At 37.9% G+C, this 9,539-nt stretch overlaps 1 long non-coding RNA gene across 3 annotated transcripts in view; it reads right to left on the bottom strand.

Moving 5' to 3' along the window:
- Nucleotides 1–9,539, bottom strand: part of LOC145720504 (uncharacterized) — a 507,675-nt gene that overhangs the window by 204,341 nt on the left and 293,795 nt on the right. The window lies entirely within an intron of this gene.

The following is a 9,539-nucleotide window of genomic DNA, read 5'->3' as shown; positions in this document are numbered from 1 at the left end:
GTATGGTACTGGCACAAAAACAGACACATAGATCAATGGAACAGAATAGAGAGCCCAGAAATGGACTCTCAACTCTACGGTCAACTAATATGTGACAAAGCAGGAAAAAATATTCAGTGGAAAAAAGACAGTCTCTTCAATAAATGGTGTTGGGAAAATTGGACAGCCAAACACAGAAGAATGAAACTGGACCATTTCCTTACACCACACACAAAAATAGACTCCAAATGGTTGAAAGACTTAAATATGAGACAGGAATCCATCAAAATCCTAGAGGAGAAGACAGACAGCAACCTCTTCGACCTCAGCCGCAACTTCTTCCTAGAAATATTGCCAAAGGCCAGGGAAGCAAGGGCAAAAATGAACTATTGGGACTTCATCAAGATAAAACGCTTTTGCACAGCCAAGGAAACAGTCAACAAAACCCAAAGACAACCGACAGAATGGGAGAAGATATTTGCAAATGACATATCAGATAAAGGGCTAGTATCCAAAATCTATAAAGAACTTATCAAACTCAACACACAAAGAACAAAGAATCCAATCAAGAAATGGGCAGAAGACATGAACAGACATTTCTGCAAAGACATCCAAATGGCCAATAGACACATGAAAATGTGCTCAACATCACTTGGCATCAGGGAAATACAAATCAAAACCTCAGTGAGTTACCACCTCACACCAGTCAGAATGGCTAAAATTAACAAGTCAGGAAATGACAGATGTTGGCGGGGATGTGGAGAGCAGAGAAAGGGGAACCCTCCTACACTGTTGGTGGGAATGCAAGCTGGTGCAGCCACTCTGGAAAACAGTATGGAGCTTCCTCCAAAAGTTCAAAATAGTGCTACCCTATGACCCAGCAATTGCACTACTAGGGATTTACCCCAAAGATATAAAAGTAGTGATCCAAAAGGGCATGTGCACCCCAATGTTTATAGCAGCAATATCCACAACAGCAAAACTATGGAAAGATCCAAGATGTCCATCAACAGATGAATGGATAAAGAAGATATGGTATATATATATACCATGGAATATTATGCAACCATCAAAAAATGAAATCTTGCTATTTGCAGTGACATGGGTGGAACTACAGGGTATTATGCTAAGCAAAATAAGTCAATCAGAGAAAGACAAGTACCATATGATCTCACTGATATGAGGAATTTGAGATACAAGACAGAGGTTCATAGGGGAAGGGAGGGGAAAATGAAATAAGATGAAACCAGAGAGGGAGACAAACCACACGAGACTCTTAATCTCAGGAAACAAATTGAGGGTTGCTGGAGTAGAGGGGAGTGGGAAGGATGGGATGGCTGGGTGATGGACACTGGGGAGGGTATGAGCGCTGTGAATTGTGTCAGACTGTTGAATCGCAGATCTGTACCTCTGAAACAAATGATACATTATATGTTAATTAAAAAAAAGAAAAGAAAAGAGAAACCTCTCTAGGTATTTCAAGCAAGAGACACATATTGCAGGGAATTGGATAAGGGACTAGAGGAGAAAAAGGGAAAAGAAAAAAATTCATGAGGGAATGGAGAGCAAAAGGGGGAAAAGATCTAGAAGCTGCTTCCTCCTTCAGGCTGGAAGCAATAAGCCTGCATGTGTCACTGAAATGCCAGAAGTGATGCCTTTGCTCCTGCTGCATTTAAAACTGGATTGCTGTCAATTCAGAAGCCTTCAGTCTTATTGATGTTCTTGGAATTACCCCTGATCCTGAGGGAACATGGATCGTATCTTCAGTCACCTGCTGCTACTACTGCTGGCAATCACTGATAGAAGCAGAATATAAATAGCTTCTGCCTTCTTTCTGCCTTTCAATCTTTCATCTGTACATTCTCACTGGCACAAGCCAATCAGGAGTCAGGTGATAAGCAACTCTGGAAAGTGTATTTTGCAGGCTTCTAGCTCCAATGAAGAAGAGAATACAGATGGGGCCCAGCGAGCTGCAGAACCATGGCAAGATCCCCTGGGCAGGAGCATCGTGGGTGCACACCATAGAAGTCTGCAAGGTTTGGAGACTTGAAACAGGATTACGTGCCTGAGATAGAAACACTCAGTCAAAGACTGGGTGAGCACAGAGTGCAGATGGAGACCAGGGAGACTGGAGTAATTGACTGCTTTCCCCTGAGGGCACACTGAGGAGTGGGGCACCAGGCTCTCAGTTCTGGGGCTGGAGATTGGGAGGCCACTGTGTTCATTCTCGTCTTCTAAAGCTGTGTGGAGAGCCTTCAGGGAACAAGAGCCACATAGAGCAAATCAGAGCAGCTTACATAGGCTGGCTGCCTGGCAAGGACGGTGCAGTTCTGCCTGGCACAAAGACACCTGAAAATCAGCACAACAGGCCACTCCCCCAGAAGATCAGAAAGAACATCCAGCTAAGACCAAGTTTCTGATCATGGAGAACTGCAAAACTCCAGCACTAAGGGAAAATAGTATATAGAATTCATGGTTGTTTTCCCACCATTCTTTAGTCTTTCAATCTTAATTTTTTCTTCTCTTTCCTTTTTCAACCATTTTCTTACTTTATCAACTCTTTTTTAAATCTTTTTTAATTTTCATTTTTACAGTTACATTCCTGCAGATCAAAAGTGAGGGAGTGCAAAACCATTTATCATGCTAATGGATATCAAAAGAAAGCTGGGTGGCAATCCTTATAGTACACAAATTAGATTTTAATCCAAAGACTGTAAGGAGAGACGAGGAAGGACACTATATCATAATTAAAGGGTCTATCCAACAAGATCTAAGAATTGTAAATATTTATGCCCCTAACATGGGAGCAGCCAATTATATAAACCAATTAATAACAAGCTTAAAGAAACTCATTGATAATAATACAATAATAGTAGGGGACTTTAACACCCCACTTACTGCAATGGACAGATCATCTAAGCAGAAGATCAACAAGGAAACAAGGGCTTTGAATGACACACTGGACCAGATGGACTTCACAGATATATTCAGAGCACTCCATCCTACAGCAACAGAATACACATTCTTCATGAGTGCCCATGGAACATTCTCCAGAATAGATCACATACTGGGTCACAAATCAGGCCTCAACTGGTACCAAAAGACTGGGATCATTCCCTGCATATTTTAGAACACAGTACTTTGAAACTGGAACTCAGTCACAGAGGAAAGTCAGAAAGATCTCAATTACACGGAGGCAAAGAACATCCTACTAAAGAATGAATGGGTCAACCAGGAAATTAAAGATGAATTTTAAAAATTCATGGAAACAAAAATGAAAACACAACTGTCCAAAATCTTTGGGATACAGCAAAGGCAGTCCTAAGAAGGATGTATATAGCAATACAAGCCTTTCTCAAGAAACAAGAAAAGTCTCAAATACATAGCCTAAACTTATACCTAAAAAGCTGGAGAATGAACAGCAAATAAAGCCTAAACCCAGCAGGAGAAGAGAATTAATAAAGATTTGAGCAGAAATTAATGAAACAGAAGCCAAAAGAACAGTAGAACAGCTCAACGAAACTAGGAAATGGTTCTTTGAAAGAATTAATAAGATTCATAAACCCATGGCTAGACTTAGCAAAAAGAAAAGAGAAAGGACCTAAATAAATAAAACCATGAATGAAAGAGGAGAGATCACAACCCACACCGAAGAAATACAAACAATTATAAGAACATTTTATGAAAACCTAAAAGACTCCACCCCAAAATTATTAAAACTTACACAGGAATTCAGTAAAGTGGCAGGATATAAAATCAGTGCACAGAAATCAGTGGCATTCCTATACACTAAGAATGAGACAGAAGAAAGAGAAATTAAGAAGTTGATCCCATTTACAATTGCACCAAAAACTGTAAGATACCTAGGAATAAACCTAACCAAAGAGATAAAGGATCTGTACTCTGAAAACTATAGAACACTCATGAAAGAAATTGAGGAAGACACAAAGAAATGCAAAAACATTCCATGCTCATGGATTGGAAGAACAAATATTGTTAAAATGTTTATGCTACCTAGAGCAACCTATACATTCAGTGCAATCCTTATTAAAATACCATCAGCTTTTTTCAAAGAAATGGAACAAATAATCCTAAAATTTGTATGGAACCAGAAAAGACCCCAAATAGCCAGAAGAATGTTGAAAAAGAAAAGCAAAGCTGGTGGCATCACAATGCCAGACTTCCAGCTCTATTACAAAGCTTTAATCATCAAGACAGTATGGTACTGGCACAAAAACAGACACATAGATCAATGGGACAGAATAGAGAGCCCAGAAATGGACCCTCAACTCTATGGTCAACTAATCTTCAACAAAGCAGGAAGGAATACCCAATGGAAAAAGACAGTCTCTTCAACAAATGGTGTTGGGAAAATTGGACAGCCACATGCAGAAGAATGAAACGGGACTATTTCCTACACCATACACAAAAATAGATTCAAAGTGAATGAAAGACCTAAATGTGAGACAGCAATCCATCAAAATCCTAGAGAACACAGGCAGCAACCTCTGTGACCTCAGCTGCAGCATCTTCTTCCTAGACACGTTTCCAAAGGCAAGGAAACAAAGGCAAAAATGAACTATTGGGACTTCATCAAGATAAAAAGCTTTTGCACAGGAAAGGAAACAGTCGACAAAACCAAAGGACAACCTACAGAATGGGAGAAGATATTTGCAAATGACATATCAGATAAAGGGCTAGTATCCAAAATCTATAAAGAACTTACCAAACTCAACACGCAAAGAACAAATAATCCGATCAAGAAATAGGCAGAAGACGTGAACAGACATTTCTTCAAAGAAGACATCCAAATGGCCAACAGACACATGAAAATATGTTCCACATCACTTGGCATCAGGAGAATACAAATCAAAATCACAATGAGATACCACTTCACACTGGTCAGAACGGCTAAATTTAACCACTCAGGAAATGACAGATTTTGGCAAGGATGCAGAGAAAAGGGAAACCTCTTAAACTGTTGGTAGAAATGCAAGCTGGTGCAACCACTCTGGAAAATGGTATGGAGGTTCCTCAAAAAAGTTGAAATTAAAAGCCCTATAACCCAGCAATTGCACTACTAGGGATTTACCCCAAAGATACAAATGTAGTGATCCAAAGGGGCACCTGCACCCCAATGTTTATAGCAGCAATGTCCACAATAGCCAAACTATGGAAAGAGTCCAAATGTCCATCGACAGATGAATGGATAAAGAAGATGAGGTATAGACACACACACACACACACACACACACACACAATGGAATACTACTCAGCCATCAAAAAAAAAAAAAGGGCGCCTGGGTGGCTCAGTTGGTTAAGCGACTGCCTTTGGCTCAGGTCATGATCCTGGAGTCCTGGGATCGAGTCCCGCATCGGGCTCCCTGCTCGGCAGGGAGTCTGCTTCTCCCTCTGACCCTCCTCCCTCTCATGTTCTCTGTCTCTCATTCTCTCTGTCTCAAATAAATAAATAAAATCTTTAAAAAAAAAAAAAGAAATCTTGCCATTTCCAAAAACATGGATGAAACTAGAGGGTATGGGTATTATGCTAAGTGAAATAAGTCAATCAGAGAAAGACAACTATCATATGATCTCACCCATATGTAGAATTTAAGAAACAGAACAGAGATTCATAGGGGAAGGGAAGGAAAAATGAAACAAGATGAAACCAGAGAGGTAGACAAACCATAAGAGACTCTTAATCTCAGAAAACAAACAGGGTTGCTGGGGGGGGGGGAGGGAAGGGGGATGAGGGCATGGGGTAACTGGGTGATGGAAATTAAGGAGGGCATATGATGTAATGATCACTGGGTATTATATAATCACTGTCCTCTACCTCTAAAACTAATAATACATTATATGTTAATTAATTGAATTTAAATTTTAAAAATTACCCTAGAAATCCACATGTTTACTAACAATATATATAGAAAGAACAAAATTTCAGAAAGGTGTTTATATACAATACAGATTATAAGCTAATAGTGATTCACTACATGAATAAATAATTATAAAATTTAATTTAAAAAAAAAAACAAGCCTCAAGGAGAGGGGAGGGAGATCTATATCTAGTGCCAAGAATGGCCAGCAATCCCTGTACTGTAATGAAAGATTACTCCAAACTTCACTGTGAAAGAGAGGAGAAGGCAAGGGGATCAATGCTCAGAGATGAAGACCCTTTGCTCTTTGTGCCCGCTTTTATTGGTCCTTCAGGATATCCACATATCCTTATCACTGTGTCTCAAGCAGGTGATGTATGACAAGGGCTCTTACTAGACCTAGGAGGATCTGTTTAAGGGAAGGATACGAAATGCTAATCTGTGTGTTCTTGGAGTTTTGCTAAACATAGCCTATGGGACAATGCATACATCTCTTGGATCACATGGTAGCTGTTTGGGCTAAGAGAGCTTCGCGGTATTCCTAAGGCAGAGTGGTCATGCAGGCCTCGGCATTCCAGAGGCCTATGCCCTTCTCTGAAACCTTCCCTCGCCCCCAGAGACCTGTTACATTTTAGCAAGCCAGGTATTATGGCTGATTTCATGCTCTACATTAACCCCAACAATTCAGAGCTGTTCCAATATGTTATATAAGATGTACAGTTTTCAACAAAACAAATTAAAACACATGCAAATAAATAGTAACATATGACTCAGAAAAGCCCCAAAACAATCTTGAAAAAGAAGAACAAAGTTGACAACTCATACTTCCCATTTTCAAAACTTACTACAAAGTTACAGTAAGCAAGACTTTGTGGTACTGCAGAAGAATAGACATACAGGTTAATGGAACAGAACTGAGAGAGACCAGAAATTAAAAACTCTCACATTTATAGTCAATTGATTACAAGAAGGATGCCAAGATCATTCAGTGGGTAAAGAATATGATTTTCAACAAGTGGATGCATGACATTGGATATCCGCATGCAAAAGAATGAAGATGGCTCCCTATCACAATCCATATACAAATGTTAAAATGGATCAGAGATCTAAATGTAAGTGCTAAAAATATAAAACTCATAGGACAAAACATAGCAGTAAATTTTTGTGACTTTGAATCCAACAATGACATGATAATCTTAGATATGACCCAAAAAAGAAAAGTTAACCAAAAAAATAGGCAAATAGGACTTTATCAAAATTTTAAAGTTTTGCACTTTAAAGCACACTATCAAGAAAGTATAAAGACAACCCACTGGATGGGAGAAAATATTTGCTCCACTGAAATTAAAAAAAAAAAAAGGGCACTTTATAAAATGAAAAGAAAATTAAGTGAAAAGTGTAAAAAGCCTCTAAAAGGTAATATTTTTTTCACAGAAGTACAATATAGGTTAATTTGAAATCTGTACATATAAATGACAAGGTTGGTATTATGCTCCAGTAGAGAGAACTAGAAAATCTAAAAAAAAAAAAAAAAGCAGAAAGCTTTGATGAAAATGAGTTGCCTTGAAATAAAACCTTGTAATTTTAATCAATCTTATTGTGACATTTTGATTTCAAGGGAAATTTTTTTCAGCCACAAGAACCCAAGATACATATCAGAGTGATAAAAAGCTTGGCTTTAGCGTTCTCAGCATGCCAAGAAAATTGGAAGTGTGTCAAAGTTAAGGACATTGGAGGATATCCAATGAGGTAAATAAAGCAAACTTTTTTCTGATTGTTTAAAAAAAAATAAAAGGGACATCATATCCTTACAGTTAGAAATGTTCTGTTTTTTAAAAAGCTGATATGAGTGCATAATCTCATGAAGCAGTCAAAACTATAAATTATGTCCTGTGAAAATACTGTTTAAAATGGCAATTTGGATATGTAATGGGTTATTAATATATCCTATGTAGGAATATTGCTAAACTGCAGCTATTATGTTATATATAGACACCTTTATGACTGATGCACCAATAAGAAAATTCTGGCAAAATAATATGTGTTTAAATTCCCTGCTTGTAACTCCTCCATTGAAAGGAGGATTCAATCCTAGGGTTGATTTGGTAATAAATCATAAATTCTTCTAGCTAACCTTTGTTTTATTGACTCTCACAGTTTATAGAAAGTAGCCACAGAATCAGCTCGCTTTTCTAACCGTAATGTATCTACTTTGTGGAATTTCCAGTGATCATTATTTTTTTATTCTGGTCTCTGGATTCATAAATTATAGCACACTAATAAATTAAAGCCATTTAATAAAGAAAAATCACTCCAAATAGAAAGGATAGTAGGTTGAATATTGCAAAGGAAATAAAAAGGGTAAGAAACTAAAATATTGTTTAAATATGAAAAACTAAGATTTCACATCTACAAATGTAATTATACCACAATGAGGCTCTATAATATATTCCAGAAATTACCTAACTACTTGCAATATCATACGGTCTCCTATAAACTCTAATTTCAGAGGATGGACCAAGGTGACCCACTTACACACAGTGGAATGGGAATAAGACTCCGTTGGCTGTTTTTCTCTCTATTAAATGATGTATTTTTACATGTGATAGTTTCCTGTTCCATTACAGTTTCATGATGCCAAGAATGACAATTGTATTTAGCAAAATTTATCATATGCCCATGCCTTTCACATTGTAAAAAATCATACATAGTTCTGTGGTCCATTTCCAATGTCAACTCACCAGAGAAGTTATTCCATCATATACTTTGATAAATAATTTCATTTTATTCAGTGTTTTGGGATGGCACTTATTGACTTTCCCAAACTATAATAATTTAAAATGTTTCTTAGATACATATAAGGAGAAAAATGTCTCTAAAAGGGGATTTTCTGTAGTTATATTCCCAATATTTTATTTTAACCTTAAATCACAAAAGCACCAAGTAGTCATAAAGAATTTTTTCAATTAATTGTATTTTTTAAAAACAAAAACTATACACCTTAACTATAGCCATCTACCTTCTAGTTATTATTTGCTTAGATAGTTATTTTATTCTTTAAAAGAATTTATTGATTTGTCAGAGAGAGAGAGCACAAGCAGAGGGAGAAGCAGGCTCAGGAGAAGCAGGCTCCCCACCGAGCAAAGAGCCTGATGCTGGACTTGATCTCAAGACCCGGGGATCATGACCTGAGCCAAAGGCAGGCACTTAACCGACTGAGCCACCCAGGCATTCCAGACAATTATTTTAGACATGTAAAGTGCTATCTGCTGAGTTAACTGGTAAAAAAATTAAGCATATATAGCTTAGAAAATAAACAGGGTCGCTGGAGGAGAGTGGGGTGGGCAGATGGGGTAACTGGGTGATGGACATTAAGGAGGGCACATGATGTAATGAGCTCTGGGTATTATATAAGACCGATGATCACTGAATTCTACCTCTGAAACTAATAATACATTATATGTTAATTAATTGAATTTAAATTTTTTTTAATTCTTATGTTAATCCCCATACATTACATCATTAGTTCTAGATGAAGTGTTCCATGATTCATTGTTTGTGCATAACACCCAGTGCTCCATGCAGAACGTGCCCTCCTCAATACCCACCACCAGGCCAACCCATCCTCCCACCCCCCTCCCCTCTAGAACCCCCAGCCTGTTTTTCAGAGTCCATCGTCTC

This window comes from Leptonychotes weddellii, chromosome 3, assembly GCF_054177405.1.
Source record: "Leptonychotes weddellii isolate Sample4059 chromosome 3, ASM5417740v2, whole genome shotgun sequence".
Lineage (NCBI taxonomy): Eukaryota > Metazoa > Chordata > Mammalia > Carnivora > Phocidae > Leptonychotes > Leptonychotes weddellii.
This window is presented reverse-complemented; position numbering and strand designations above follow the sequence as displayed.